Source organism: Nanorana parkeri, unplaced genomic scaffold (assembly GCF_000935625.1).
Source record: "Nanorana parkeri isolate BGI_ZX_2015 unplaced genomic scaffold, ASM93562v1 scaffold1469, whole genome shotgun sequence".
NCBI classification, from domain to species: domain Eukaryota; kingdom Metazoa; phylum Chordata; class Amphibia; order Anura; family Dicroglossidae; genus Nanorana; species Nanorana parkeri.
In genome coordinates this window covers 39,555-50,058 of record NW_017307737.1, presented here as the reverse complement: position 1 = coordinate 50,058, position 10,504 = coordinate 39,555, and the positions used below count along the sequence as shown (strand labels likewise).

General features: G+C 44.8%; 1 protein-coding gene across 2 annotated transcripts in view; it reads left to right on the top strand.

The window, feature by feature from the left end:
• Positions 1-9,151: 9,151 nt before the first annotated feature.
• MFN2 (mitofusin 2) overlaps positions 9,152-10,504 on the top strand; it is a 20,141-nt gene continuing 18,788 nt past the window's right edge. Inside the window, exons 1-2 of one of the 2 annotated variants that reach the window (XM_018570180.1) lie at positions 9,152-9,163; positions 9,245-9,335. The gene's annotated coding sequence lies outside the window, so the exon portion shown is untranslated. Of the gene's footprint in view, positions 9,164-9,194; positions 9,336-10,504 lie in introns of those variants that run through there. The other variant, XM_018570178.1, reaches the window with a different exon arrangement.

Below are 10,504 nucleotides of genomic sequence, written 5' to 3'. Positions count from 1 at the left end.
CTGACAGTGTCATGTACAACGCACAAAGTATAGGTACAGCAATGCACGCACGTACGTGCCACTCAATCTAAGGCATGCGCCCAGAGCTGTAGCTAGCTACTTTTGCGCCTGAGGCAAGAACAGAAAATTGTGCCCCGTCGTGAGATGTCGCCCAATCATGCGACTTCATGCGCCCTGCCCAGAGGATAGCAGAGCGAATGCGCAGAATGCTCTGGTGGGCAAATCCAAAATAGCATAAAAATGTGTTTTGTTTGACAAAACTAATGAAAACATTTTTAAGTTTCCGCTCATTTAGTCCGAAATGAATTTTTAGTCTTTGCACATGTCTAATAATATGTTTGCATGGGTGTGAGTGTATGAGTTTTTTATTATTTATTTTTAATAATATTATTTTCTTATTTTTTTTTATTGTTGGGGGGGCTACGGTTAAATAAGTGGGGTCTAAACAGACCCCTGACATTTCCCTTTTGAAATAGTAAAACAAATTGAGGACACTGAGTCCTCAATCTCTTTTTCTGCGGCCTGTGTTCTAAATGAATGGAGACCACTCAGTACAGAGGCTTCCCATTCATTCAGAAACTGGTGATAGTACAATATTCACTATCATCCAGTTATCAACAGGAAGAAGCCTATATAGTGAGTGCTTCCACCCATTGAGAAACTCATGAATGAACAGGAAGTGAAATAAAGCACTTCCTGTTCATTCATAAAGGGGGGCACATAGTACTATTTGTCCCAATTGTTTATAAACTTTGGAGGGGTCAGCTGATCACACCAGTGTTTGCTGTGAAGAGAGAGAGATGCTTGGCCATCCTGAAGTAACAGCTCCTTGTACCGCCCCCTCCCAGCTGCAGTGGTCCAGTTTTTTATCCGATCCCCATTGCCTCTGCCCATACAGGCGGGGAGAGCAGCGGGGATCCAAGGAGAAGCTGGCGGCTCCTCTCCTTGCCGAGCCACGGCTGTGTTGACCGCCTGGCGCCCCTGTTGCCAAGGCGCCCTGTGCTCACCATGGCAACAGGGGCAAGGGGGCGCAGCCAGGCCGGCCCTGGCTGCGCCCCATCTCAGCTTTACCTGAGGCGATGGCCCTGCATGCGCCATTGCTAACTATACACATGCTGATCCGCTCTTCCAGCTTACATGGAACTGACCTTTGCACTAGGACCACATTAACAGCACTATTTACAAATATTAAAATCCAATTTTATTTCATGGGACTGTGTCAATGGGTTATGGGTTTGTGTTGATGGCACCAGATTGACATCAGCTCAAGGTCTGAGAGATTTGGAATTCATTGACAGGGGCATTTGAACTGCAGCTGACCTTCTTCTGACTTGCATTTGACTTATTTCAAGGGGGTTTTGCTTTCCCATAGACAGCAAAAGCCCGATGACCCAGATCCATTGTGGTTGTTGTTGTGACTGCGTCGTTACTGCATCCTTGCATTGCCTGTGTTCAGTGTATTCTGGAGGTGAGAAAAAAACCTTGGCCACCCCAGCACTGCACAGTTGAACTGCTCACTTTCGTCTAGGGGACCTGTGTAAAGGACTTTTACATACCTGATCCCTGATCCGGCAGGATCCAACACTGGCGCCTGCAACCTCTCCATCTCTCCGCAGGTTGGAGGCCCACTGACATCATCATGTACAATGCGGAGCCCATAGTTCTGCATTATATGCGAAGATTCTGAGGGAGAGTCCATGAACCAGAGTCAGACCAATAACTCTGCAATCACAAAAGCTCATGCTTCCTGCTGATTGGAGAGTTCTAGCGCTGACTCTGTAGCGAGAGTGTCGGACCTCTGCACAGAGACTACTGCTTCCACACAGATAGCAAGGGTCCCACTCCACAGCTGCTTTGCTACTCTGCGCTGTGGCTGGTTTAAAAAAAAATAATTCAAACTTCACACACACTTGCACCAGAATTTACATGATTGTGTCATCTCTAAGCCACCGTCTCAGTCTCTTTTGTGCAGCCAGTCTGGTGATGCCACGGGGGCTTCCTCCTCTTTTTCAGCGGGGGCGGGCATTCTTCCTGGGCTGATCGGCACTCAGGTAATGATGCGCAAGTGCTGCTCAGTCCTGGAGTACTGTATGCCCAACCCATGTGATCATGCGCCCCCTGGGGGAGGGTGCATACGAGCTCACAGCAAATGGGTCATGAAAGAGAATCAGCAGTTCTGGACCGAGGAGGAAGCCGGAGACCATGCTTTTTTTTATATGGGGGAGGACGGAGGGGAATTATTGCCAACCACACAAATCACATTGAGTTAAAAATGTGCAGAAAGAAGGATTCCTTATCAGTTCGACATTCTGTAATGCCGACTGATGAATCAGCAGCATGGGGTGGGCAGGGTCGGGGTTTCCAGACCATACAAAATAATGCAGGTTAGGACTTTTTGTGAGTAACTTTGCAAACCTCAGCGAGCAGAGTAACTCAGAATGTTTTCATTTCCTGCCAGGTGCACTCATGCCTCTATGGACTTGGGAGGCATTTTGGCTAAGTGGTTGGGCTTGCAGTACTGGGGCTCTTGGAAAAGTAACAGATGAGCCTATTGTAGGTTCTACATGGAGCTTTATTTACTTCCTTGGGCTTCCCTGCCATCCCACAGCAAAAAGCTGGTACTTCTAGGTATGAAGGATCACATGACATGCCCCTCTGTGTCCAACAATTCTCAGCGTTTCAGCAGCCAATCAGCTGGCCTGAACACTGTGCCATAATGGAGGGCAAGGGGGGTGTTGAGAGTATAGCCCAAGGTAAATTTCAGCTATGTTAAACTAGAAAGTTTGGAATTATGGTGTCACGCTAACAAGGGAAAAGTTTGAGTTGGGGTGTCGGGAGATCACTGGCAAAGTTTGAGTTGGGGTGTCGGGGGATCAATGGAAATGTTTGGGTTGGGGTGTCGGAGGAGCTTAGGAAAAGTTTCGGTTGGGGTGTCGGAGGAGCTTAGGAAAAGTTTGGGTTGGGGTGTTGAGAGCATGGGAAAAGTTTGGCATTGGGGTGTTCCTAACCCTCCTGTATTGAAAAGACCGGTCACTGCTTCTCTCTCTCCTTTTGCAGGGTGACTGGTCTTGTCTCCGCCCCCTCCTGTATTAAAGACCGCTCACTGCTCTCCTTTCTCTTTGTGCAGCATGACTGGTCTTCTCTCCGCCCCCTCCTGTAATAAAGATTAGTGATTGGGGTGTTGGGAGCATGGTAAAAGTTTGGGATTGGGGTGTTGGGAGCATGGTAAAAGCTTGGGATTGGGGTGTTGGGAGAGCATAGGAAAAGCTTGGGATTGGGGTGTTGAGTCAGCAGTGTGTGACCCCCCTGGGAACCCTCCTTTTCAACAACAATCGATTTTTCAATTGACTTTTATCACAGGAGCCAGTCCGAAAATTCCCAGCCAAACAGTAACAGTACAATAGCCCATGGGGGGATATTTTCTGCCGGCTGAACAAAAAATAAATGGCCGTCTTGTGGAGCCTGCTGTTGAGTGGACCTGTCACTTTACCTTGCAACTGATGTCTGAAGACACTGCCAGGTCTAGGAGAGAAGTTTACTGCAATCACAAGGAAAGGAAGAGAAAAGTGAGCAAAACAATTACATTATAAAAAGCCGTTTTGTACAAATAATGCCTTAATGTTTAAAAAATTATTTTTTCTTATTTCCTCTACATTGCTTATACAGCCCTCTGAACTTTATTTACTTTCTTAGAGCGCCTGAAGGAAACTCTCACATCAGCAGGAAAAAAAAATAGACCAATACTAGAATTGCCAGTCTGATGTAACCTGGAGGAAACACGGCCACAATGCTGATCGTGCACGGAATTTGGATAGATCTTGTTTTCTTTACAATGGTGTGAAGTAAAGGCGATGGCGTGAGGTTCCTTAAAGGGCAATGCAAATACAGTATATACTACAGAATATAGCTATATATGTATATCCATCTCGCTTAAAGGGTCAGTCTACTTAGGACTGATATTTAAGGGGTCTATGTATATACAATTCACAGATCTATCGGCCCTACAAATCCCTGTAAATGTTTGTTACTGCTGCTCTCTCTCCTTGTGCAGGGTGACTGGTCTTGTCTCCACCCCCCTCCTGTAATAAATACCGCTCACTGCTGCTCTCTCTCCTTGTGCAGGGTGACTGGTCTTGTCTCCGCCCCCCTCCTGTAATAAAGACCAGTCACTGCTGCTCTCTCTCCTTGTGCAAGGTGCCTGGTCTTTTCTCCGCCCCCCTCCTGTAATAAAGACCGCTCACTGCTGCTCTCTCTCTCTCCTTTTGCAGGGTGACTGGTCTTGTCTCCGTCCCCTCCTGTAATAAAGACCGGTCACTGCTCTCCTTTCTCTTTGTGCAGGATGACTGGTCTTGTCACCGCCCCCTCCTGTAATAAAGATTGGTCCCTGCTTCTCCCTCTCCTTGTGCAGGGTGACTGGTTCTGTTCTGCCCCCTCCTGTAGTTTCCTGTAGTGGGTGGAACCTGCTGGTCCCCTCCCACAGCTCTGCTCTCTGCACAGGCTATGTACAGCACAGTGATGATGTCACTGCTACGTCTGCAAGGTAATATCCGGGTTTGCAATGGGATTTTGGTGCACACAAAGTGGATTTATATTATTTTTGGCTCTTGCAAAATACTGTTTATTCAAATGAAAGTATGTGTGCCCGGAGTTCAACCTTAAATCTGCACTTCTCATCAGTCATACAAATAATGTTAGGCAAAGACCCGGTTACGCTTTTATTATTATTATTATACAGGATTTATATGGCGCCAACAGTTTGTGCAGCGCTTTACAATATAAGGAAGACATTACAATCACAATACAATTCAAGACAAGATGGTAATGAGGGCTCTCTCTTATCACCGCTCTCTGTTTTCTTTCTGCATTCCAATCCGGGTTATGTTCCTCTCGTATTTCTGTGACTGTCCCTTTTGAATATGATTTGCAGAATTTTCTGGTTCCCTAAAGAAACGTCTCCACTTTTTGCTGTACTGCATGGAAGAACCTTGCATTGTGCGACCTCTTCCCAAACACTTGGAGTCATCATATTTCAGAACAACCCTCTCTTGGCTTCCCTGAACTTCCTGTCCGGTACAAGATCACAAGGGACAGAGCAGACTTCAGCAGCTGTTCATCGACTAGCTTGAGGAAGTAAGGAGCACACAGAAAAGTGGCTCCATAGGACCCTGCAAGGGAAAGGATTTACCCTAAAGCAGGATATCAGGACCAGTGCTCAGGGGACCAGCTGACTCTGCAGGAAGCTAAAATGTTTAAAGATCAAAGAGCAGCGTCCATTGTAAGCGATTTCATCAGCATCCTAAATATACTTTTTTCCAGTTTATATGTATCCTCATGTAATACTACATTTAGACCACTGGGTGGCGCTGAGGAACCTTGGAAATATTTATTAGATGTGCGCAGCATAAAAATTTGTTTCGGATGAAAAAGGAAAAACCTTTTCATTTGTTTCGTTTGATGACACAAATAATTATCCTGTTTCGGATTTGGAGGCAACAATATTATATGCCCGAAAATAGAAAAACGTATATTCTGGCATATGATATTTCGTTTTGTACGGGCAGCGCCATCTTGCTGCGTTCAAGATGGCGGCACCCATACATGTGTATGACGTCACCCGTCAGCATCTTAAATATACTTTTTTCCAGTTTTTATGTATCCTCAAAAGTGCAGCCGCTATATTGGCAAATGGCACATCCGCAGAACGTGCCATTTGCCAATATGGCGGCTGCGTTTTTAATTGTCACAGGTCGGTTAAAACTATGAGGTGAGTGAAAAGCACTCACCTCATAGTTCTCCTTTAATTTCAATGTGCACTTTCGGATTCGCAGGTTTGTTGTCTCCAGTGGCCAAAATATAGTAGTACAAGAGGATACATATAAACTGGAAAAATATTTAATAGGGATGCCCCGCTATATTGGCCGCCGAAACATATCGGCTGAAAATTGCACTTTTGGCTAAATGCCGAAAGTGCCATTTTCCTGCCGATACAGCGGCGCATTCCTGGTTTCTTTCCTCCCCGCTGGGCGCTGCTCTGTGTCCCAGCGGGGAGGAGAGAAACTGTGATAGCCAGCCGAGCACTGCAGGAGGAGAGCGCTGTGAGCGGCCGACGTCTCTCCTCCCACACTGCTCAGCCTCCTATCACAGTCTGGCAGAGCGGTGTGGGGGCGGAGACAGCCTGCGCTGTCACAGGAGGCTGGGCTCTCCTCCCTGCTCAGCTCGCTCAGCCTCCTGTGACAGCGTGTCAGAGAGGAGAGCGAGAGCAAACACTCATCGATCAGTGATCGCTGAGTGTTTGTAAATAATTGAGGACAGAGTATGGTTACTATATCCTCAATTATGAATGAATGGGAAGTGATCTACATCACCTCCTGTCCATTCATGATTGTGGATATAGTAAACATATTCTGTCCTCATGTTATGAATGAACAGGAACACTTAGTATAGAGGATTCCTCTTCATTGATAACAGGGACTGCAGAAAAAGAGATTGAGGACTCTGTGTTCTCAATCTCTTTTTCTATTTTAAAATGGAAATATTAGGGGTCTGTTTATATTTCCCCAAAGCCCCTAAAAGTAAAGTTAAAAAAAAAATATTTAATAAAAAATGAATTAATTAATAAAAATAAAAAAATAAAAATTAAAGAGTTTATAAAAAAATAAAATAAAAACATTTTAAGTTTCGGCCTGACAATTTTTTTTTTTTATTTCGGTTTTTAACTTTCTATTTCGGTACACCTCTAATATTTAAGATGCTGACAGGTGATGTCATACACATGTATGGGTGCCGCCATCTTGAACGCAGCAAGATGGCGCTGCCCGTACAAATATATCATGTGTCAGAATATAAGTCAGATAATAATTAGTTATTTTGGATTCGGATGAACTGCCGATTCAATGGAATTTCGCAATTCAGCAAGTTCGTCCGAATCCGAATGCACAAGTCTAATATTTATTTCCTATGCTACTCAGCTTCATCTAGTGGCAACAATGTAGCATTACATGACAATACATTCAAACTGGATAAAAATACTTTATATATTTATTAACAAAGTCCTTTTTTTGGCATTATTCGCCCAAAACAAGCGTTCACAGGGTCCTGCCAATTATATATTTATATAGACCCCCTATGTATTGTCTCCTATGGTGCAGAGAGAATACATGTATAGAGGAGTATAATACACTGCAGTATATTTCCCTGACATAATGTCCACACGTATATATATTTATATCAATTCTAATTAAAATTGTGATTATTAAATACAATAAATATTAAATTTTAATTAAGGAGAAGCATATCGTGAGAGCGGACAGCTGTCTTTAATTTGCATTTTCAGTATGTTTATATATTGTATTATTTCTAAGAACAATATCAATGATAGTTTCATTATATGTGATGATTTTGGCTGCTTTAGGGGCCTTTTATGTATCGTTCAGCTATTTTTAGGTCTTCGAAGCTTCCAGGAAAGGGCACCTGCGTTAGCTGTGGTGTTGCACCATCTGCTGGCAGCTAATGGGTATTGCGCCTTCTTCCGTCATAAAAAAATGCATCTATGTCTACTTCCATAGCTCCCAAATATCCCTCATTTGGAAGGATGGACTGTCCCTCAACATCTTTCTATCATTTCTTTTTCCAGGTACAGGTTTCAAGTACAAAAAAAAAAAGCCTGTTGATCCTGACAGAAATGTGTTGCCACTTCCTGTGAGCAGAATTGAAAGCAAAATACAATGTTATCTTTCTTCTGTAACAAACTGAGCCAGCCCTTTCCTTCCCAGCATGACTGTGCCTGGCCACGCCCCTTTCATTCATTGGATTTCAGATCTTTCCATCATGGAGGCCCAACTCACATGTAGGCGTTACCTAGTGTGGTCTGCATGCAAATACAGCCCATCTAGGCCACGCCCACTCACCCAGGCTGATATCTAACCATCAATGCATTTGGATAACTCTCCCCAAAAGCCAGACAGGGGGGGGTCAGGGCACAGACACTGTACGTGTATGCTCAAGTAGAGGGCGCTTAAAGGGTAAGTTCACTTTCCTAAGTGACTTTGGGAAAATGGAATCACCCGTTCATATCTGGCTCCCTCTCCGTCCTCCGCCACCCCCCTTCCCCCCCGTACTTACCTTTCGGCCAACACTCCTTACCTGTACTGCCGTGTAGCACAGACCTGCACTATGGATTTTTAATTTTGCTCGCAAATGGTGAGTGCTCGTTGTCAGGTGACCGCGCTGACCAATGAGAAGCGCTTCTTGCTAAGAGATTTCGCCAAATTCACTTGGGAATGTGAACTTACCCTTTAAAACATGCCTTTGTCTCATCATTTCATCACATGACTATGATCACTGAGACATAACCTTTTGATTGGTTAAAAATGGTTAATGCACTAAACATTTAACCAATGAAATATTTTCTGCCGTCATCTGATGGTGTACATACATTTAATTCCTCTCTTTTTGTGGGACAAAAGTTTACTACCTTGTTGTTCCCCACAATTTTTATTGTTATTATTCTGCCTTGATTTCGGTCGTCCGTTGGTAGTTATACTTACATGTGCCAACGGATTTCCTACATTGACTGGAGTGAGCCCACTATTATTAACTCCTTTTTTACTACTTTCTGTGTTATTTTTATCTATGATTAAATTATCAACGTTGGGTGTTTCTGATTGGTTTATATGCGTTTCCAAACAGCATACGTTTCATTTCATGTTACCATGTAGAGTAAGGAATTATTATTTGTCTATGAAGCTTGTTTTGTCCAATATTTTATGTTTTACAGATGGTGTGATCGGCCCCTAAGTATTCCTTTTTATGGCAGACCTGTGGGTCTGTTCTGCTTGCACGACTGCCTAATCTCCTACATCTATGGCCAGCCTATTGTTCATATCCAGGCTATTGCTGCCTAGTACAACAGACCCTGTTTGCAGTAAATGTCTTTGTCCCTCTTGACTGACAACCATCCATGACCTCCACAGCCCTCCCAGTCCCTCCAGACCTTTGTGACAGTTTATCCCAGACATGCGAGTGGTCTTCATAAAGATGGCCGCGGAAGGAGGACAGGTTGATAGCACTACTTTTCTCTCTAGTGTTCAGGGCCCCTCCCTCTTGAACTCAGCTAGGGACTGGCCTCTGTGGAAGCCAGCCAATGAGCCGTTAGAGGGGTGTGGTCGGCTCCGTGGGACTGTTGAGCTCTAGCGGCCGCTTCCTGTGCTGTACCCTTCACAGGCCACCCGGTTGTCAGAGTGAGAGGTGTGTGATGGAGCTGAGCCCGGCCACAGAAGAACGCTGAGCCCGCTGTGTGTGCTATGAAGGCCTGCTCACCCCTGCCTGGCCTGCATGTAAGAGTCGTTATAGTTTCCTGTATAAGTCTGATTGGACCCGTGTGTTATGGAAGGGCTGGGGACACCTTGGAGGGGGTATGAACAGGGCCGGTGCTGCCGCTACAACAGTGCAGTATAGCAACGGCTATAGAGGACCACAAACCCCAGCAATACTTTATATGGCAATGCAGAACGGCACCAGCTATAGAGGACAACAACTCCCAGCAATACTTTATACGGCAATGTGGAATGACAAAGGCTGTAGATGGGATTCTGCATTGCCCTATAAAGTATTTCTGGGAGTTGTAGTCTTCTATAGCTGGTGTCAATCTGCATTGCCTTAGAAAGTATTTCTGGCAGTTGTAGTCCTCTATAGCCAAGGTCCCCTACCTTTTTATGGCACCAGGGACCGGTTTTGTGGAAGAAATTTATTTCACGGACTAGGGGGATGGTGATGGTTTTGGGCTGTTTCAAGCACATTTATTTTCCACTTTCTATTATTATTATTACATTGTAATATATAATGAAATAATTATTCAACTCACCATAACGCAGAATCAGTGGGAGCCCTGAGCTTGTTTTCCTGCTCCCAGGTGTCCCAGGTGTCCAATGCGGGCTCTGTAGGAGGGGATATGGACCCTGTGTGCTATGGAAGGGCTGGGGACAACCAGCTCATGGACTACCGAAACACCATGGGGCATGCTTTCTAAAGCAGTGAATGTGACTTTCACCAAACATTTACTAGTGGTGAATCAGTGACTGTCATTTAAAACACCTGCATATAAACAGGCCTCCGTGTACACTACATATGTCTTTCTACATGTCCCAGTGACCAGGCTCCTGATCACTGTGGCAGCCAATGACTGTGATCACATGACCGGAAAGCCCTTGAAATGCCAAACTTTGAAAGGGTCGACTTCCATAAGGAAATCTGCATTCACTGTCAGAATTTTGTTTGAGTAAAATTCTCCATCCCGATCCTTTACATGTCACATGAAACGCCGATCTAAACCCCTTAAATTTTAGAAAATGGAGCAAACGTCCTGAAAATGATTTTATCGCTTTATGGGCGGCTTGCTAGACAAGTCTGATGTACCCAACTGATCTTAGTTGCAGTGTGTGTGTGTGTGTGTGTGTGTGTGTGTGTGTGTGTGTGTGTGTGTGTGTGGGTTGTGTGTGTGTGTGTG